The sequence below is a fragment of the Helicoverpa armigera genome, chromosome 16 (genome assembly GCF_030705265.1).
Source record: "Helicoverpa armigera isolate CAAS_96S chromosome 16, ASM3070526v1, whole genome shotgun sequence".
NCBI classification, from domain to species: domain Eukaryota; kingdom Metazoa; phylum Arthropoda; class Insecta; order Lepidoptera; family Noctuidae; genus Helicoverpa; species Helicoverpa armigera.
This window is the reverse complement of record NC_087135.1, coordinates 8,348,128-8,371,825: the sequence shown is the minus strand read 5'-3', so window position 1 is coordinate 8,371,825 and position 23,698 is coordinate 8,348,128. Positions and strand designations below refer to the sequence as shown.

The 23,698-nt window shown below is 33.5% G+C and overlaps 1 protein-coding gene across 2 annotated transcripts in view; it reads left to right on the top strand.

Moving 5' to 3' along the window:
- The window catches only part of Ip3k2 (Inositol 1,4,5-triphosphate kinase 2), a 162,090-nt gene that overhangs the window by 41,490 nt on the left and 96,902 nt on the right, over window positions 1-23,698 (top strand). The window contains exon 1 of one of the 2 annotated variants that reach the window (XM_021334939.3): window positions 10,064-10,330. The exons of the other annotated variant lie outside the window; for it this stretch is intronic. The gene's annotated coding sequence lies outside the window, so the exon portion shown is untranslated. Of the gene's footprint in view, window positions 1-10,063; window positions 10,331-23,698 lie in introns of those variants that run through there. 2 annotated transcript variants of the gene reach the window in all.

The following is a 23,698-nucleotide window of genomic DNA, read 5'->3' as shown; positions in this document are numbered from 1 at the left end:
CAATGCGCTCGTGTGAAACAGTTATAAAATGCGTTATTTGTGTACTTAACTGCACTTGTGCAATACTTTATGGTAATACTGGACGTCATAAAGTGCGTACAACGTACGATGAGTACATAAATGGAAGTTTTTGCGCATTTTAATTAACATTGCGATATGTAAAATTTATTTATATTTGTAAGTTGAGATGCACGTGCGTTCCATATTAATCGGGGTATAATGCATAATTTATATACATAAATAATAGTCTGTGCAATTGAAATGACTCAACCATCAAACGTATTAAGTGCCTATATTATGCTTCCGTTATGACATCCCGTTTAGAGACATAAATCCCTATTCTATTTTACCTACATTGGATTTGACTCACTCTTCCGCATTCCTTTGGATTCCATTATAGTCCTTCTATATTCAAATACTTCTTTTGTTTTTGGGCCAGCCCTGGCAGGCTGGAGTAAGTGTCAAATCGCTTATATCCATACAGTCGTGTGTCTATATAAGCAGTTAAAATTTTGCGTGTGTGAGTGCTGCAGCGCCCGCGCATTGCATTCGTGTGAAGTTCAGAGGGAACAGATTCTTACTGCACTGTGAATACCATAATGCATAATATGGTGAAATATAGTAAATCATAACTGATGTCCTACGTTTTTTTTTATCCCAACCAAGCAAACTTTCCAAAAAGTAGGAGGTTCAAAAGTAAGATGTAATTCTTAAGTAATAGATGCAAACTTCGAGTAAAGATGTAACCAAAATTCAAGTAACTAAGTAAACGTCTTCCTAGTATATAATTTAGAGATCTGTACAAAACACAAAAATAAATAACGTACAATGTTTATTATGCCTAGCAAAACATTTCCTTAAAACATGACCGGCTACTTCAATAGAGCGGTACTTAACAATATTTTTTATTGAACATAATAAGCCAAGGTATGCAAAGATAAGGCTGCTTATCCGGCAATAAATTAAGCTGAGAGGACCTGTCAAAGACCAATTACTTGTATTATTCCAAAGTACCGACTTCCTCATTCCTTGTTCATCGTTTCTTTGTCTTTCCACCATGGTAGAAATTGTAAAGTTCAAGGGAAGCCACTTTTCCACTCGCTCCCAAGATACTCTTCAAGAAATTACTTTTGAAACCTGATTTTAAATGTCATTCGTACGAATAATCAATATGTTATCATTTACATAATTACTGCGGGTAGTGTGTGCGTTTTATTTTTATTTTTTACGCAGCTTTTGTACTTTCGAGAAGTTTTTATTCGAAAGAGTTACTATGACTTGCACGCATGTAAATAAGGCCGTATTCGCGAAACAAATGAATTTACATTATTCACGATTCGGAGTACAGAGAATTGATATAACAAAGAGATGACTGTTGTCGTTGAATGTTCTTGTTAGTTTGTAAACTATTTTGAATTTTATTTGAACTGTTTTCAGCTGTTTTGATTTCCAAAATACTATAATTTAAAATTTTAAAGGCCCTATGTTGAACAAGTTCATCGGTTTAAGCCCAAGAGTGCAAAGAGAGAGCGAAAATCAAGTTTGTTGAAAATGCTGACATTGGACTGAAACTTACTGCAAACACAAACAAAACTATGTATTATAGAAGAAGCATGCTAACCCCTAACATTTTAACCAAACTTGATTTATGTGTGTCCTTTTAAAACAGGTCGCTCAGGACTCTTTAGATACCCTTGCTTATATTTTCGAAATAAATTAAAAAGTAAAATTCCTTGTTCCAGATGATAAACGCTGATTGAGGGCCAGGACTCTTGAGCGACCTGCGAGCGCCGGCGGCTTTGGACCAACTGCACCTGGATCTAACTTGAATCTTTAGCTACATTCAAAGTTTCTAATGTATAGACTTTTTTAGAATACTGTCAGTGACTTCTCCTATTTGACGTTTGTAAGATATGGTTGTGGACAAGGAGCTTGTAGGTACAACTGGACGGTTCGATCAGTAACTCTTTCATATGTGTATATCATCTGGCAGAGGAAAAACAAATGAAGAGACAGCGAATTCGTGTGATCTATCTTCGAGACATCATGATAGGTGATCAAGCATTCCAGTTATATCTACAAGCTTCTTGGTTGTATGTCCTGTAGATTGCGCGGGAACGTTTTTCAGTGACATTGTCACTTTTTGAAAATGGAACTCTCAAAGACTCGGATAGGTATTAAAAACTTTTTTGTGTTATGATGCGTTAGTGCGTCGCGTCGTAGAATATTCTCGTTATAATAAATTGCCAGTTTCAAGAGATAAGCAAATTGAGAAACTAGATACTCGTTTCGTTAAAATTAAATTTAGACTTGTTTATTATTAATTTATTGTTGAAATGTTATCTTTTGTTGAGTTTCTACTTTTAAATATTCTCAAAAAGGAAATGCTTTCGTATCGATTTAGATAAACAGCGTATCGAATGTTACTAATATAAATAAATCGAGATATTTCTACAGACTTTTTTATAGATTCAGAATTATAATTATGAACTCAAATTAGGCCTGTAATTTAAATAATATTACTGTGAGTCTGTATTTATTTTGGTTCTGTAAAGTTCCTTCAATTTCTAGAAAAATATAAAAATGTTGCATTATTAGTATTATACCCATGGCTATGAAATAATATGCAGGCTTGTTAAATACCTGCATTGTAAGACCAAATATTTGTTTTTCCTATATTTTCTTGTTACGAATGTTATTTAAACCAATTAATTATGGCTTTATATTAAGAAGTAAAAGATTCCGACGAATTGAAAACCTACTTTTTGGGAAGTCGGTTAAAAAGCTTACTTGTACCATTCTCGTTTGAAGTGAAGAGACTATGGAGTGAACTATAAATTAATTACTAAGAGTTAAACGGAAAAATATTTATAAATTATAGTAAAATGTGAAAGAGGTTTTTTTTTCAAAATTGAATGTCCATACTTTGAGGAGTTTTATTTGCTATAAAAATTAAACCGAAAAAAAATGCACGTATTGTTCTAGGATTTTAAATAAAAATAAGTCTATTATTTATACACAAATATTGCGAACCCTGATGTTAAAGTTTTTCCTCTTTCCTTGTATATAACAATGTATCAACTTACCTTCCTATGATATTTACCTACGTGAAACGAAACGAACTTATGAAATTATTATTAGAAAAGCAATATTATGTTATTAGGTTTTGATTCTCATAATGTATAACAGTAATTACTATAGTCAGTTTTAATTTATTTTTATTGTTTTACCATAAAAGTATTACGCTGTAGAGTAGACTTGTCTTTTAACTTTTTTAAAATTAATTATTATTTCGTAACAATCAAGAATAACAAAGAATAGTAACATATCATTTACGTAGATTATTATTGTTTTCTAAAAAGTTAATATTTTTTCTTAAGTGATATTATTTATACCAAAATATCTTGCCTTATGAGATTATTTGAATAATTAGAAGTTTTTGATTAATACCTATACTGTAAAACATTCCGTAATTAAAAATTGCTACAATAAATTAAGTTATAAGTTTCAGTTATCGTTACTTTTTCAGTTGAATCTGTTTTTAATAAATAAATTATTGTTTAAGTTATTATATCCACATGTGAATGCTAAATAAAATTTATGCATTGTTTAATTCGTTTAAGTCATTTTAGTACCTAGAAATAAATGATTCTATTATCCTTCAATAATAGGGGCTCATTTTGATGTAACTTTTAGTTAGCAGTGATAGGTATACGATAACCGAATAATTAAAAAGGGTCAGTACCAATAATTCAAAAGTACAACGAAAGGTAATTATGTACCACAACTTATGTAAACAGTGCAAAATGCCCCTTTGAAATACAAATATCCATAAATCTACGACGCAGCTCACGAATTAGGTCACCGCTTAATGAATTAAATACAAAATCCTATCTTTATCCACCGACTTAGCGTTCAAAATCGATTACAGCAGATCAAAACTAATTTCCTTTGTTCGAAAGCCCTTTCCACACAATGACATAATAGCGCATGCGTGGATGACGCGCGAACTGACCTCGACTGCGGCACGTGGGAATGTTAGCTGTCTCCCTCTAACACCAGCTTTACTTATAGGGGAATTTCAAAAGCATTCGAAATAATTATATCCGTCTCGTTTCCGCGTTATGTTTCTTTTTTCCATGTAAAGGTCGTAGAAGGAACGTAGGTATTGTTGCTGGTTAGGTTAGAAATAATGGCTGTTCAATTTGAATTTAGCATGCAATTGGAATGATGTTGGATGAAATTAAACGTACTGTTGTGGTTTTTGTGTCAGATAAATAAAATGATAATTAATTTCAGTTTTATTTCAATCAGGTATTAAAAGCAAAGGACGTTCTATTTTGCTGCGGGATTGTTCGAAAGAGTTACCACGACCCTGGCACATGAAGGGCTTAGGAATAAACATGATGGGTTTTAGTCAGTTAGACATTCCCTCACGCTGCTAACCCACAGCAGGATGGGTAGTTTGATGATTTCTCATAAAAAAGGATGTTCCATTTCATAGAATACTGAAAATACTTGTGGATTTTACTGTGACCCTTCGCCATTTTCCTAGGCATATAGGTTTGGTCGATTTACAACAGTCATAACTACTTTCTCGTTAACTGTGTGACCAAGTATCAAGATTAATGGGCAAGATTTTGATCTTATCCATTGGGTTAAGTGGGCAGTTCCCCAAGGATAGGAAGGTACTTCATGCATTATGGGCAATGTAAAATACAGTCACCTTTTCCCCTTGAATTAACTAGATATTTACGATAAATAACTTTTAGTTTGCTCTGTTTTGATTAAAATAATAACTATCTATAAAAACGCTTAGTCTTATCAACAATAGTTGCATTTGCATCTGCGCTTACATCATGGGATGTAATTACATGAGCCGTGACGTGCGTGATGGTTTATAAATTATCTTATTGAGTTATAGTTATATGTTGTAAAGATTTATATGTGTGAGGATGATGTTACTCTAGATTAGTCTAGATAATGGATGGATTAAATGCAGCTTTACATGTTTGTAGTTGTAATAACAATATAACACTTGTGTCATCACACTCATCACTTGATGTCAAACTAAGTTGATTCAATGGTAATTTTGTGTCCTGCATAGCAAAAAATAAAAGAGGGAATACAAGATATTATTTTATTAGGTTCATTCGGAAATGCTGCAATTAAGAAGCCATATACTTATCGGGTGTGTCGTTCACAATAACATTAAATCATATCGCATATACTTTATGATATTCTATGGCGAATTGTAAAAAAAATAACCTAATCCATTCAGTGGTTTAACCACAGGATTAAATTTTCGTTTTTATAATTTACAACATCATGTGTAAAGCAGAGAAAAAGTTAGGAGTATCGTGTGTTTTGATCAGTTGACAGTTGTCAGTTTTCAAGGGAGAATTTCAGTTGTTTGTAATGACTGACTTTTATATGGTGTTCTAATTTTTGCACATTTTTATTCCATTTACTTTGTTTGAAAAAAACATTTTTTTATTTTTACGTATTTTTCTTTTATCTTTGTGTTAATCGACATATATTAACCAGTATATTAACGCATTTCATTTAATGTGATTATGAACGACACACCCGATATGTAGAAGTATAGGTACAATGCCTGAAAACTTGATAGCATCCGTTATGCACCTCTGAAAAATAGTCTGAAAAGCATCGGAAAAAAAAACAGACAGGCAGAGTACAAAATAAACAGCTTAACTGTTATAAAGTTAAGCATGAAACCTTATACACCGAAGTTTAGCGCCTGACGATATAGTTTAGCAAGTATCGTTCGAGTCAAGTCGATTCTGTTGCTTGACGATTTTGTGTAGGCGTTTAATTTAGTACATTTAGCGACAGAGCGAGAATGAGTGTGATTTAACTTCATGCTTAGTAAAATATAGGGCATGTTGGCTATCATTTGAACATCTTTCCCATCATTGGTTACGGATAGTTAGATGCCATTAAGTCTGGCATACCTAGAGAGAAGATAACAAAGGTCTGTCAAGTAGCCCAAATGAGGTAAGAAGGTCAAACAGGCCCTCCATGTAACAAACACTAATTAGGATGGAAGACGACCCCAAAATATGTAGTTGGAAAAGGGTTAGGCAGATGATGTTGGTCTGACAACATAATAGTTCTGACTACTAACCTGTAAAGATGCATGCAATAATTTTTCATCTGCCGGTATAAGTAAGTAGGAAAGCTCAGACAAATATGCTTAGTAGCTACCTAACTACCTACTACCTATATGTATCTACTTATCTAAAAGCTCCACAATAACCACTTTACCAAATACGGCTTCATCAGTTAAGCATGTCAAGCGGACTTAACCAATATATCAATGTTCGTCAAATTATCATTATTAACCGTTATAATTTGTGACAATTCTATAACATAAAGTATTATGACAGCTGGTGTCTGACTGCATTTCGATAATATGAGATGATCATCTGTAACTGTCATGGGTAGACTGTGTTTTGTTTTAAACAAATCGTTGCTTGCGGGTTTACTTGGGAAATATTTGAAGGCTTTGAAAAAGGAAACTAGTGTTATTTTAGAATTATTTTCTTTTAAGAAAGAGTAATGTTATGAATTAGCAATATGGTTGCGTAGAAGTAAAATAAACAAATAATTTCTACATTAAAATATAAATATTTTCTAAAACCAGATTACAGCAATGAATGTTTTTAAAGGTAAGCGCTTATTTTCAGCTTCAGAAGTATCTGCTCTAAATGAGATAATGGTTAATTTCATTATAACAATTAAAACACAATTAATATCATTAATTTTTCTACAAATAATGCAAAAACTCGGATGAATAATAGTTTCAAACGACATAAAAGCTGTTAATTCAATTAACCAAAAAAAGCGACTTCACATTTTCTAAACAACCTCTTTGGAAAATCATAGCGATTTCTCTCGTATTTCATATTAGGAGTTGAGCGTGCTAGAGAATACCAATGATCGATATTAGTCGAGTATCGATCGATTGAAATGAATCGATTTAAAACAATATTGGTGTGAGAGATATATGAGGTGTCAACGCGTGATTTATTTGTGTGCCTCCGACGATGTGGTTGCGCGTGAGTGTTGCTATCATAATGTGGAAACGGAGCTTTTAATATTTAGTTATGTCTCAAATATAATTTACAAAAAACTCATAGAACTGAAAATATATTAACGCCAGAACTTAAATGACTACTACAGCTTTGAAATAATAGGAACTAAGAGGCAATCAAAACCTACATAAGACTGAGCTCCATTTGGAGCATATGTGGGGAAAAAAATTCATTGTCATGGGTACGTATACCCCATTCCCCCTTATGTTAGGGTGAAAACTGTTTTTACTATTTATAACTACAAAACTAAATGAAATAAATGAGAAAAAAGCCTTCGCCGTATTAATGTCTTGAAAATAACCAAAACCAGAATATTTTGTTGATTTGAAGCTTTGTATGTACCTAGTAGTATCACTAGTATCTTTATAGAATGCATTTAGCAGACCCCTTTTCAAGATGAATATAAATAAATATTATTTAATAGATTTATGTGTTCATAACTTTGATCTATGGACGAACCTTAAAAGGGGTAAAAGATTAAACATAATCATAAATTTCCCTCAAGCTTACCGAAGTATTTCATTTAAAAACTCTATTATTAATTTGATAAATATTACGTTAGCTTATCTAGGTTCAACCTCCTTTTAGTACGAGTACATCCTAAGACATCATCATAATATATTTTCCATAAACTTACCCAACTACATAGTTCTGTTAGAAAATGCTATATTTTGATACATAAACTTTTGCTTTTCTCTGTTCAACAATAGTTATTTTCCTACTGAACGTTCCTTCTAGCCATAACAAGAATGAAATTAAGAACGGGTGTTTTTCATCAACTTATTTAATTTTAGAATGCAACAAACTCTTCAAAGGCATCTTTTAACGATGCGTTCAGTATTAAATCGAGATGACATCGCATTACGATTGTAATTCACCAACAACCAAGATGGATGCCTTCTCCCTTTAAATGGAACACTATAATAATCATAATGAATGAACCAAATTATAGCCGAAAGGTAATTGAAATAAATTGGGCGTCATTCTGATTGACATTAATTGCAATTATTATATGTGGTCTGTCAAAAAACGCTCATTACTTTGGATACGGTAGATTTTTATCGAGAAAGGGGCAGTTATTTATCAATTAACATTTATTTTTGAAATTGTTATGAAGTGCACGAGATTTTGGTGTGGAATAATCCACTGGTCATTGTACTATACTGTGTTTTTTGAAGAAACGAAAATTTTTGCTTTTGTTGCATCATTGACATCCGCAATTTATTAAGTAGGTTGAGGTCAGACACCACCTTAAAAATATTGCATGGAATGAGACAGTAAACAAGCAAATAATTTTCTAACTACTCCACTACAATCTTTCGACATCAAAATTCTGCGAAAATGGACGTATACTTAATATGCATTTTTTTCTTATAGTAGGTATTAGGCATATGTTATAAGATATAGTGAAGAGTCGAGTTAAGATTTTCTTGTAAAACAAAATACTGTCGCATGTCTAAAGATCATTATTCCTCGAACTGGTAGCAATAATATTTACTGAGAATAATTTATTGACGACCCAAACACACTCATCATTATGGCAGTCTTCTTAATTATTTAAATATGCATATTAACGACTTGAGTTTAAGGGCAACGAAAATGTAAACAAACAACATAAAATTACACAATAATCGAGAGTATTATATTTTTATGTAAATTGGACATAATGAAGATAACGTACAAAAAAATAATGGCGGTTTGATTTATGAGTAGGTTAAAAAAGAAATATCGTTATTTAATAAAGCCGTTTTCCCGCGATATCATCCGCGTCCTGTGGCAAATATTGCCCTTACCGTGATAAAATATAGTCCGTTACTCGGGAAGTACACTTTTCCCGAGTAGCTTTCCAACAATGCAATCATTTATCAAATTGGTTGAGTAGTTTTAGAGCCTTTACAAACAAAAATGTTTCCTCTTTATTATATGCATTAGTATAGATACCCAGTGCGGAGGTGATAACAATTGCCTCAAATATATAAACTCAACTTATGAAAAAAGTCGCATGTGAACTTTAAGTTTTAAATAGAAGATCCTGAAAGTGAAAATGTTACGTTAGCATGTAATTTTTACACTTACATAACTACTTATAGTTTGGGTTATCTGTCAATCTATATTATATGTTGATAGATATAGTTATAGGTACCTGTTTGCTACGCTTAATATAGTGCGTAAATCAAACACTTATTTTTAAACGTTTTTTGTTAATTATCAAACTTGTTTGTAATTCAAACAGTCTTAGATTATTTTATAAAAAGCATGAATAGTTAAAATGAGTATTTTTTAATTATGCGGTTTATTTGCCAGTTTTTGTAACTATATTATATAAAAGAAAAACTTAGTCGAATAATTAATGAAAATGATTACTTTTTTTATCTATCAGTAAGATGTACGACTGTTGTGAACGTTGTCTTGGGGTTGGCGATACTTGGAAATGATAGGTACCTACTTGAAAGAATTTAAAACATTTTGCGGAGTGAATAGGTTATAGTAGGTATATCGCATACATCAAGTACCAGGTTTCTCAGAAACGCTGATTTTCAGAAATTTGCTGGGAGCAAAATTAGGTAGGTATGTAATTAAGTACCTATCCACTTAATCGAAGAAATCTACATTACTTAAAATACATTAAGGAAATGTAGGTCAAACTCTTCATAAAAGCTCACACTATAGCTTTAAAGTGTCACCTCTACACGGATGCATCGGTACAGCATGTCAACCAAATTTAAACATTGTTAATTAACCGATTACCATCACTCAGTGTCACTCCAACACTAATTGAGAGCATCGATCAAACTAGTATTACTGTTACGATTTTACAGCGAGACAAGCCGTCCTGTCACGCACTCCCTATTCGCCAAAATCTTGCGATGTCTCGGTCCCACGACACACACTTATCTTAAATCATGAATTATCGGTCGCAGCCTGCTGGCAAACCGACTCACTACTATCTCGATTACTACGCCAGTAGTTGTACAACCCGTGGACCGCTTACACGCATTCGATTTACGCGATCAAATTCCGAATTTTATATTCGATTTATAAGTGATGTGTTGATGAATCGATTTGTAGTGCATTAATCGTGACAGTGTTGCGTTCATTCGTATTACATGTCAGTGCAGATAATCATAACCAGTGCTGTATTTGTGTTACATTTTAATGCAGATTGACGTAATGCAAGTTTGTGACATGTGAAGTAACTTAAAGGCTGATCGGTAAAGATATTGGTATTATTGCTATAACTTCGTGCCGTGATTTTATCTAGTCCACTGAGATTAAGCGTAAATCTATGTAAATGTTAGAAGTTGTTTTAATTTTGCGACATGATCAAACAAAAAATAATTGACGTCAAGCTTTTTTAAATCGATCATGGCATGTGATCGATAAATCAATTCGGATCGAAGGCGGAAAGGTCTAAAAAAGTAATAGGTTGGCATTCAATTGTTTACATGGAACAAAACAAACAACGTTTTATCTGTTTGATAATTGACCGCCTTTGCCGGTCGAATATCGAGAATGATTTTGATTGAAGTAATCTATGAATTGATCTTCGCACTAGCCGTGACGCTAATTGCCTCAAACGCTTATCGATATCACATCTTGATTATTTTAGATTAACGATGCATTTGAGATAATAGAACTCACATGCTTGTGAAGTGTGAATAAGATGAATCTCTTTTTAATTTATCGAAAGATACTTAATTATTATTGTTTTTTGCAATCACAAGCTTTCATTCCAAATGCACTAGATATGAAGCTTTAGAAATCTAAGTTAGGTACATTTACTTGAAATAAGAAAATTTGAAAAGTTTCTGACTCAAGCTACAATACGTCAGCATTTACGTCTTTTTTACGGAAATTTTACTACCATAGAAACTATAGTTGAAAATTGCTTAGACAAACAAAATATTGGTGTTGATTATTATAACAATGGTTCGTGATAAACGTACTCAGTCTAAAAAATAGAGACGTGAATACCAAAGATCATTCAATAATGACCGGCCTATGAGGAAAAAGATGAGGTTTCAATGATAAGTAGAAGAGAAAGGTTCGAGAATTTTAGTAAGCAGGTTACATGTACAGCAAACATTTAATAGTTCCAGAATCAATGAAAATAAAAATATCTTGCGATATTTAGATAGCGGGTTCAAATGACTCAAAAAAGGAAAACTTCGCCTAATATTCTTTTTAATAAAAAGGGTGTTTATGATTGTGCAATATACGACAAGCATAATAAAGCTTTTGATTAAGCCAGAGAACTACAGAAACTTAACAATTAACCGACAGAAAACAATCAAAGTATGACCTAACCAACAAAGCTTACTCTGTGTTGCCAACATGTTACAATTTACGTCACAAAGAAAATAAACAAGCTATAAAAATGGTGGTTTGTTGGCAACATAAACAAAGCATAGACAAGGTGGTGAACAGATGCCCTTTTAGAGAACGCGCAAACTATCAACTTTTAGTCGGCCGATAGCTGGCTTGGGCTCATAAATCAGTATGAAGATGAATGGAAGCACACACGTAACAACGATCAGGGGCTTGATTCTGCTAACTCAATAATGTGGCATGTGGAAAACAATTGAATCTCAATGGCAGTTTTAACTTAAGCGGTAATTCTGCTACTAATATAAGACCAATCGTATTCCAATGACATTTCATTGGTTTGCCATTGGTCTATAGGGTGGGTAGTCTGATAAAACTTCTGTAAAAACTTTGAATGAATTCACGATTTTCTAAAATTAGTTTTTTCCCCCCCAACAGGGAAAAAAGTCGGCCGACTATTTGATCTGCAGTTTGCGCATAGGCTTATACTGATGGAGTAGCGTGATGACGGGTAAATGGATACCAGAAGGTCTTGTGGTACCAACTTAATTAGAAGGATGAGCTATGACGATGGAATGTCTCTATGATGTCATTTTGGTTACGATTCTGTAAGCCTAGTGAGAGAGTTTTGAAAAGGAATTTTCATAGCCCATGCTTTATCCTAATATATTGCCAAATGACAGACTACGGAACAATAGTAAATATGGAACTTGTTAGTATGGTTAATTTATTACTAATTCATTTCAAGCATTTTACTAGGTAATAGAAACCAAATTAGTGTGACGCTGGGTGGGGCGTTTTACTACTCTGTAAATTAAAAGGTTCAATAGTGTAGGTAGATTCGAAGGTGAAGCCTCTATGCACAAGTTATAGATAACCATAGGAAGTTAAAGATCAACCAAAGCTACGATGAAAGCAGCCCAAAAAACCTGAGCAATATGACCCTGTTCAATAAAGCACAAAATAAAAGTATCAAAAGTATTTACAAAAATATTTATTTTTTCAAGGCAGCTTAAGTAGCTTCTTTGTAACTTAAAATTAAATGAGCACGTGTATATCTAAAATGAGATAGGCTTTTATCTAAACTGAAGTCTAAACAGCCGTCACAAATAGAGAACTGACTAATTTATCTTACCTAATTATAACATTGCCATCGGCTGAGTTATTGCTCAACAGACGCCATGACATTTATGTTCATTTAACACATGTACTAATACGAGATGACAGTAATTTCGAATTGTGTCGGTTTTCATTAGCAACGGTATGGTTTATTCCTCTGAGTTTTGGCTAATTAGTTGGGAGCAATTTGATAACCATAAAAAAAGAATTAACTTCTTTTTTGACTTCAATAAAAGGAGGTTATCATTTTTTATTCTTAGACCAAAGTAGGCGTGTTAAAAAATATGGATTGTATTTGTAGCTCCAAGGGAAAGCTTGTTAAGATGCGTTTCCTTGCACCAAATTAGACTCTAAGTTAAAATACTTATTAGCACAAGCACCCTTTCAGTATCGGAATGCTAAATCCTTACAATGCTAAAATAGAAGATTGAAATAATATTCGCCCTAACACAAGCACCCTTCAGCATACTAGTTCTTAGACCTTGACTACGAGAATAAGTAAAATGATTTAGAGTTATATAGGTACCTTAGAAAAGTACTTGCAGATTACTTAAGCTAATATCTTGTGAAAATAACAGAAATAGGTAGTATACAAAAAACATTCATCAATGGAAAAGCAGGACCTCCATTTACCTGACCACTCACACACACAGTAACACACGCACGCAATTATCCATATAATTACTTTACTTGACCCAATTATGGGTTAGCGAAAACATTCACGTGGTATTATTAATAATATAGAGTACACGCACGACTTGCATATAAATCATATGCAGAATATATGCGTTAGCCATTCAGACTGGTACAAGATATTATTTAATGCATTTGCACTGAATAAGGTTGGAGTGGAAGAAATCGTGCGTTTGTTTGTTTGCTGGTAAAGTGATATAGATATACGTATTTTTTAGAAATTGGTAGGGAAACGGTTTCAGTGAGATGATTTGATAATAAATGATTGAATACGATCCGAGAGTTTCTGCTGAGTGAACCTTTTGTCTATACAGAGTGAAGGGCAGTTTATATCCCAAATATTTCATCATAGTTATAAAGCTTAAGATAAAATTGTTATTTTAATCTAGTTTACAGCAATTTATTTCTCGATTAAATAAAATCTACGAATGGTATTTGGGTATTTCCTTCGAGACATCCACAAAAATGCAGTTTGTTGTTATTAAAACATGACAAAATACTACCTTATTTTTATACAAATATCAATAAGAGATGATCACCAGCTCCATAGTTCGAAAACAAAAAACGAGGAAAAACATCACCCAAAACAGAATTGCGTAGTTAATCCATGGTTGAATAAAATAAAATATTCATGAATACATAAACCTAACAATTGAATTAAAGTTTTTATCATGGCCCAGTAAGCGTGTCCTTATTACCATACTATATACTTATATACTTATTACATAACAAACTGAACCACAATAGATCGTAACCTTGTATTTCTAACTTATTAAGTACTAATAGAAAAACTTGGGCGCGATCGTATCTAAATGTTTCTATTATGTTTATTGAAATTAATGGCTTAATTTTCGGAGGTAAGCTCGGTAATTTAGGTGGTAAGTAAGAGTGGATTATTTAAATTTTATTTAAATGTAAACAATTGTTATTTTGGAACCGTTAATGCTCTGTCAATCCAAGTACTATATATGCAAATCTTTGTTTGTTGAGCTAACTAAATATCAGTACAATACCATTACTACTTAAGTATGATTTGTTCAGACCAATTGGGATATTTTGTATGAACATTGGTGGATTCGAGTGATGTTTTCAGGATCCTTAATTAGAACTACGTGAAGTGATATCCTCAAAAACGGGATTTCAGGTTGCAAAGAAATAATTCAAATAACTATACTTATAATCATAATTTCGAAATTGTTTAAAGTGACCAGTAGCCAGTAAACACCTCCAACAAAATAAAAAACAAATGAAGGCATAACTACATCCACTCTTGCGCATAAGATCGGATTCAGACAAGCGACAATGGCGTTAAGCCGCGTCGTTAGATCGACAGCTTAACACATTCTGTCCGTTCATGTTATACGGTACAACGCCTTACGTATCATATCGTATCAATGATACGTATGAGGAGAATGGAGATTGAAGGAGCTTTTAGGTGTTAGAGATACAGGTGGTTTGAAAAGATATTTTTAGACAGTTGGAATAGATCTAAGCATTTTGATAACTAAAAGTTTTCAATCAACCATTATAGTCGACGATAATGATCGGCACTTTTGACTTAGGTTCTTTGTTAATTTGTCTTGAGATTTAATCAGGGGATGTAACACTAGATCCATCACTGCAAAGAACGCGGAAATGTTTGATGTATAAAAGAGTTTAGGTACATGTCTCCAGTCCGTAGTGTTAGAGATTAGGATTTTTTTCAAAGCAAATTGAACTAGGTGCTAACAGTACCAGTTTTTTCACAACCATAATTATATATTCGCACATTGCATTATAACAATCTTGTCAACAATAGTTACACACCTATCTTCAAGGCCCCATTTGGGCGGAATATCTTAGAATTAATTACAATTGTTCTATAAATAAAAACAATGAAAATGGGCGTAATAAAATTCATTGACAGTTGTTGATTTATATCGTTTGCTATTCACGATAAATTATTTATAAGTACACTTGTATTTTATTCAGTTATTTTTAATTCCTAAAGAGGTAGGTATTACATTAGTGACTTGAATGGTAAACGGCGTATGTTTATGTTCAGTATGTGTGAAATATGCTGTATGTGTAATTTGTAAAAAATGGTGGGAAAAAATGGGAGAATTTGCACAAATCGAGTCGGGACGTAGGTTAGTTCTTATATTGGAAGTAGATTCAGGGATGGAATACAATACTGAGTGAAAAGCAAGTCACAAAACAGTCATGTAGAATATAGAGATTTACGCCTACAGCAAAAAAAACTGACTTTGTACGAAAATTTTAGAAAAATAGGGCTCTATGCAACCTTTTCATACAAAGATGGAGCTACAATACGTCAAGCTCAATATTCTTACGATTTGTAATATCTCTAATATCGCGGATCTACCACATTCTAACACAACCAACAACCAATTTAAATAATAACAACCAAACAAAATAACAACTCCATGCGCGAATGCATTCTGTCAGTCGTCGATACAAGTAAGTCAGTCTGACAGACAACAGACGGCTACAACGAGACGTATAGACGTAACCTTTGTTACTCGTATGTAGGGCTGCCATCTCGAATTTCCGGACAAACATTAAAGAAACCCGGACATTTGGCGTAAATCGCATTTTTTCCCCGAACGAGTACGATTTTTTTATTTAACAAATTACTACCTAATTTGTAATCCATTTAGGTACTATTAACATATACTTAAATTCAATGAGGTGCTTCCTTACATGAAAAGTGTCCTTCGTCTTCGTCGGGTTTTCCCCGGACACTTCTTGAAACCCCGCCCGTACGGCCCCCGGACGGTCTCCAAACGAGGACAAATCCGTCGAAACCCGGACGGATGGCAGCCCTACTTGTATGTAATAAGTTTATTAGCTATTCTGTTAATGATGATTGGTCCATCCATCATCGAGCGTTAAATTAGGTGTTTGTTTCTTGTTGTGTTTAATGCCAACACTTGAGCAGTCCATTTCGTGATTGTGATTGTATTTTTCTTTTTAAAACCAGTTGTCTATAGGTACATTTGCAAGTTCACATGTTATGTTTCTGTACATCACATTTTGCATATAGTCATACATAGGAATGAATTGAGAACCAACCAGATGATTTAGAGTCTAAGGAAATAAGGGCATAAATACTTAATCTTCTTTGCAAAATAAACTTTATCAAGTCTTTCGTTTGTTTCATCGAAAAGTTTTATGAAATTTCCTGTTTCGTGAATTTAATAAATAGCTTTTAAACTTACCCGAAAACGGGGGACGTTCTTAATTTTCATGTATCTGTATGAATTGTTTATAAACACTGTTCGGTACATTACACGGCTCGTATTCGGTATACCCATAGAAAATATCTAGGTTAGCGCCTCTCAATACATGGAAACGTGTCAAAAGTCAGGGTTGTAGTCATGTTGATGTTATCATCCAGGCGGGGTCAGGTATTCAATAGGAATTACAATGCGAGTTGGCAATTAGTTGGCAAAATGTTGAATAGTTCCTACCTTTGTAATGTGTATTTATTGTAAAACCTTTAGGACAGAACTTTTGATATTCAAGATGGAGTTACTTACTGTAAAGTTATTGATTTTCATGTCACTAAAGTGAATTGCGAGTTTTTTATTTTAAAAATAGAATAAGTGACGTCTTCCCAAGAAAAAGAAATAAGACATTTGACTTGGATATCAGTAAAGCATACTTAAATAAATTTAAACATTAAAATGAAATGTAAACATGATTTAATCTTCAAAACAGGCATACATTTATCATATTTTAACTACCAAAATGTTTGTAAATGAAAACAGAAACATATCTTTCTGTCTTCAACATTCGTTTAAGGAAAAGGCGTGCATATAAAATGCGTGTGACTTACGGGCTTTACAAGTTATAATATAAAATTCTGAATACACAATTATATTGCCAACCGACTTGTTACCGTGTAAACTGTCAAAACCACGTTGATAAGGTTATTCGTCGGCACTTTAGAACTCCGTTTTGAACCCAAAAATTATGATTTAATCGCAGTTCTGCCACTTGGTATGATGTTGAAGAATTTCAGTGGTAAAAGTGAAATGTTCACGAATATGTGTTATTTATTTACCGTTTTTATAAAACCAAACTTAAGTTAAGGAAAATTAACACGGAGAATTCGGCACTTTTTTTACGAAACTGCTCCCATTCTGATTGGTTGAAACTGTTTTTTTGATTACTTAATTTCAATCGAATAGAAGAGTATAAATAAATCATGCTTCAGCTAATCCAAAAAGCACTTTCAAATTCACTTCTGGTTTCCAATTTACACTGAAAAGGGGTCGTTAACTTAATTAAATATTGCCTCCAAGAGTGACCACATTTTGCACCTGGCTCTGCCTGAACCGCTATAGAAAGCCACAGTCTAACAACTAACAGTATATCATTTGGTACACTGCTGATGCACTTATAGATACCCTGAATTCCCTTAGCCGTTTAAGGCAATATCGTTAAGATAAGAACTGTCTACAATATTCATGCACAGTCCAACTGAGAGATTTACGAAAGATCCCCAGTGGGGGATCGTTCGTATCAACTTGCAACATTTCACTCAAATATCAATTTATGGGTGGTAGGGTTACCGTGTGGGATTGATTGGGTCGTATTTTTGTGTAGATATGCAGTAGATATCGACAATTGTGATAAAAGGTTTTGGTGATTAGGAATGTTAAGTAAGTTACGTATTAATTGATACGAGTATCAATCATTTTCAAATTCTCCAATATCTGTACCTGCAGCTGCTATCAGCTTTTTCGTAACACAAAAAGCCTTTGGTTAAAATACTAATCAAACTTATGTTTGGTATTTTGAGCATGTTATGTTCGTCCTTCCAAGTATCGCCATCCCTAACCAGGAGCGATACGGCGAACACGCTCCGATTATGATCTCCCCGAACCCATGATGTCTTCGTTAAAATTCTGCACATTGTATTGAAAGTTGCTGGCGATATTTACTGTACTCCCATTCCAACTGGCATTTCAAAAGGTCGGGTTGTTACATGGAGAACAAAATGACCAGCGGAGGTGCCATAACTGAAAATCCCCTGAGAAAGTAGCGCGCGGAAATGCGTTTGTAGCGGGGACGAGGAACATTACTGTCTTCACCCTTGAACGACTTCTTTGGACCCGAACATTTTTGCAATACCGAAAATCTTAGACAGGTGTATCAAAGAACCAGAAAGCCTCGCTAATTCACTCGTTACTGATCGTTTTGGTCATGCCCACCGTACCTATGTGACCCTTACTGAAAAAAATCCATCGTGTTCCTTCGTAGGCCGTTTATGTACCAGGAAAGATGAGCGGAGATGCCATAATGCAGGTAGGCAGGTTCTTCTAGGTCACAGGATCATGGCATCATGGCATCTCCGGTCATCTTTCCTTACTCCGTGGGTTGTTACCATTCATCATGAATGTACTCCAAACGGGACCGATGTTGTAAGTGGAATTTACGAGCATTTCATGATTTTTTGGCGTTGAAACTGACGTGAAATACGCTAGTTAGGAGATGAAAGTCGGTTGGATTTTCCAGCGGTAATGAATGGGTCGTTATTTGTAGGAGATATATGTTTATGATGAGTTGAAGTTCCAAGCACACTTGTTAGTATTTTATGCCATCAGTATTTTCTTAATAAAGTTCTTTATGGGTCTTATGGTTGTAAGTCAGATGGTAACATGTAGAAGTAGCAAGATTTTTAGTTGAGTATGTGCTCAAGACCAGCTAGGAAGAGATGGTCTTGATAGACGCTGATTTGAATTTCATGAACACACGAAGCATTGAATATTTGTTACACACAAGATAGTAAATAAGTGAGCCTGTGTGCGTACCCTAGGTACTTATAGACCACACACGATACCATAAATAAAGGCAATATCTTCATTGCCTTGTGTCCTACAAAACACAGACTCGGTATGTCCTTTTTTACAAACTTAAAGATTAGTTATTGAAGTGAATGTATGGCACTTGACGTATCCGTGCCGCCTATAGTCGGCTAGGCCGCCAAACAAAAACGCAAATACCTAGAAATTACTAACAATTAATTGATTTTCCACTGGCTGGGCTTAGATTCCGACATACGGGTTAGCAGACAGAGAGGTTTAGAAGTTCCACATTTAGAGAAAAATACGGTTAATAAAAGATTTCAACTAAAAACACTACGTATATTGTGACACCTGAAAGAAAATGCGGGAATGCACTTTAAATACATTTTAGAAATTATATTCAGATTTTTATAACAATTTTATACCGTACCTGAAAAGGTGCATGTTATATAGAAAATTAATCGGGTATTCTTTCACAGTATTTGTAGCATGGCAATCTTTTCAACACTACTTTTATTTCTCTATCGAATGATACCAAACGAACCTTCTTTACCTATATCCTCATTCCATTCATGTACCTCACCAGAAAATACCTGAGCGGTCTCCCACCGCGATGAGCGCATAAAAAATTCACTCGAATCGACAATAAATACAACGAACCAATAATTAAGCTACGGAGCAAGTCCTACTGAGAACTTATGAATACGGTAAACGGGAACCAAAACCAAATCATTTACTTAAAGACCAACTTAACTTGACCTGTCAAAATGGCGTTGCTTGTCAAGGAAATCACCGAATGTTTAACAAAATCCCATACATTTTCATAGTTCCATATTTTGCCATTTTGTTTTGTGAAATGGATCCGAAAAAGTTCTCTCGTAAGTTGCTTCGATTTTCAAGACATTAATTAACAAATTATTGAGAAGTTTTTTATAGGCAATACTGTAAATATAATGTTCAATTTGTGGGTACTTTCTCACGTTGTATTTTACTTTTGATTTATTTACGATGTTGAGCCAAAAATATTGATTCGATGAAGGATTTTAGTTTTTTTATTTTTATTAATTAGATCATAAATCCTGTCTACTCACTTTAAATAAGGGTATGTCGTATTTATAAATAACGAAAGATATTCTAAATTAGATTGAGATCAATTTTGCAATTTAGACAAATTGGTCCTAATTTTTAAGTATGTACACACAGCCTTAACAAATTCACAGAAAAACTGAATCCCATCAATTAACTCTCGAAAACATTTAAACATCACCGAATAAGTATCATAGCTATATTCGAGTTACAAACCAAAATGCCCAAATCCAGCCATTTAAGCTTCAACACTTAAAATTCTTGAGTTTTAAATTACAAAATAAAGCTATCAGTTTCTCGTATAAGGTAACAATATAAAGTAAAATGGTCTAAATAAGGTGAGGCTATAAATTCGGCTAATAAGGGCTTGGACAAATTGTAAGAATTATTTGGTTGATCGAATATTAATTGTGTGGGCGGGACTCTAAGTACTGAGGGCGTGGCTTATCTTTGTAATCGATTCTACATTTCACTGTTTGTTTGAGTATATTGGTGTTTTATAGGAATCAATAGTTTTGAAGGACTTGTAAAGGATTTACTAAAGTATTTATTTTGGTGGAACAAATGATAGGCAATAATGTAAAAAAAATATGTCATGTAATAACAATGTGTATTTGCAGTATTTCACAACATACATATAAAAATAAAATGTAGCTTTAAGTGAGACAAATAATTAGATACCTACTTAACAAGTCTCCATAAGATTCATGTCTCCTCGAGGCAGATGTTTAATAAAAAAATGTACACAAACAAGAAAAAAGATGCATTACAAAGTAGAATAAAAAATGTTACACAATTGTCATTTTTCATTCTCGATGACGGTGTTTAACTGACGCAAGCGTTAATGAGCATGCTATAATCATTCATTGTTGTTCACTGGACAAGTTTCTTAATGAGAAAATATTTTTTTATCCCATACTTAAGCTCTTCCTTGTTACTTTTACGTAGTAAGGTAATAACTAATTGAATTGTTATTGTTCATACATTAACGTCATAATGTTTATAGTTTTTTTAACACGCTTATATTGGCTTCACTTGTAACTAACTATGTATGTAAGGAAATCTTAGAATCTTAATTTGACCCACTTCCCGGTCTTCCATTAGGATGAAATTTTGCACTCTGAATTCTGATGACAATACATGACTAGCGTGTTTTTTACTTTTTAAAACTAACAGCTAGTTATTCTTACTCAATCACATCCTGGGAATACAACTTCCCGCAACTGACTACAATATAAAGGATGTCCTCTCTCAGTCTCCAACTTACCTCTTATATTATTATTTCTACGCGCTCTTTAAAGAGTGTCAGCAAACCAAAGGGCCAAGGCCTGCCTGGTTTGAAAGAGTTACCGCGGCACTGGTATATGGACATGGTAAAAAGATGTAAATGCCTTAAGAAAGAACTTGGTTGGATTTTTAATTCCCAATAAAAAAGGCTCTAGCTTATCAATATAGTGGTGTTTCTTTTAATACCAGGCTGTAATTAAATACCCAATAAAATTTATTTGTCTACTGACACTTGAACCATTTAAATGGCAATATAATAAATATTTCCCGTTACTTTGTTGATAGTGATAGCTAAGTGTTAACCAATTCTAGTATAAAGTCATAAATCTAAATAGTTTCGCGTAGGCTGGGCCGATAGTTTGTCAAATATTCAGGTTATCGGCTGCGTAATTAAAAAATGTTGTCTGTAGTAATTACGAGTAGATAAATAAACTATTATAAGCAAGAAGAATTTGCAAATAGATTAATTTAAAATGCTAATTTTTGGAAAGGATATTGATGAAAATTATGTAACAGCATTAGAAAAAAATGTGTAATTACTCCGCCTATTTCGGGATGTATAATGGACTTCAAATGTATGTTCACACAGGAAATTATTTAAAATATATTTTTTTAATTAACCAACCAAAAAGGTGATGGACAACATAAATTATTAGTTCCAATATAATTAGCTTCCTTAGATACTGAAAACTTTAAAAAAAATTTGATTTTGAATAAAAGAACGAGCATTGTCCAAACAACATGCTAACATTCAAAGATCAAGCAAGTCAAGTCAAGAATGCGTCGTATCATTCAGACATTCAGATTCAGAGCTTCAGACGTTGATGGTGTTATTTTTTCCCAGACTCGGTTATAGTGAACTTCAAAAAACTTCAATCAAAATTTTTTCCCAGTTTAAAAGCCGTCCACCTTCCAACCAAAATTCAAAGATTCAAAAAAAGAATGCGACCAAGAACTTAACAGAACATTACTGGAGTCAACGCTTGCACATAGCAACACAGTGCACATACCATGTACAGTTTTCGTCAAGAATGCGTCGTATCGATTCAGACGTTGATGGAGTGTAGTGTTGTTTTTTCCCAGAGTCTGTTATGGTGATACTGGTTGCAAGTGATTTGTTAGACTGCAGTGTCTTTGTGATCGAGTGGGTTAGGGTTGCCATTGGAGAAAATTAAATTATAGGGTTTATTTATTCTGCATCTAATCTAACGGCATTGAATACTGAAAATACAGTAATTTGGTGTCAAACGCCGTAATTATGTATGAAATGTAATACATAAATGAATCTTTTAAAGCAATCAATCAGCTACTGCAGAATAGACGATGCCCGCCCATACAGTTTTCAACTTTTAAAATAAAGGAGGTCTTGCACTCACTATTTGCTCTTCTTTGAAAATAATTCTGATAATATGAACAAGTTAAAAGAAAAATATCAAAGCTTTTCGTTCATTTTGTGTAGAGCAGTTTATCGCCGAGAAGGCCGAGAAAATATTATAAAAGCAAGAAAATCAACTTGCATTCACTTAAAATCTTGTGTTCACCAACCATGAATGCAGTATTAACATTTAACATTTAACGCTAACCCTAAAGTGATCCGAGCTTGTTTTGGTAAGGTTAGCTATGTGGTGAAATGTCCCAAGTTTTTGCGGGACAATTTGCAGATTTATTTATTTGATTGTATTGCTCGACGGTGCCTTTAAATGGGCGTTTTCAAGGCATTTGCAAACGTGCTGAGAATTTAAATGCTAGGGCCGCATGTTTGTATGTGGTACTTGGTTTATAAGAACTTATACAAATTGCCGAAGTTGGTCGGAAAAATTTAAAGGGTGGCATAACTTTACGCATCAAGAGTTGATGTACATAAGAGTTATCCAGAATGGATAGTAACGTTCGGAATTATGTGTGAAGGTTAAGATGTACAAGCATTTAAGGGACTAAGCATTCATGTTTAACCACTAGTAATAAAGTTTAAATATATAATATGTTTCTAGCAAGGAGCGTGAAGTATGTATGAACATACTTTTCAAAATTCACTGAGACTTTTTCCCAAAATTGGGTAGTTTGCATTTTCTGGAATGTTAAGGAGGCATACTTAAATACTCAATTTAGGGATCGAAGCAATTAAAAAAAATCATTGCAGAAACCTTCTGTATATATCTTGTTATGTGGCCCAATAGAAATATATTAAGACAAATTGCAGTAGCTTTATCAGCCATCTTAATAGAGCACTAAGCAATTATATTAATGTTTGTG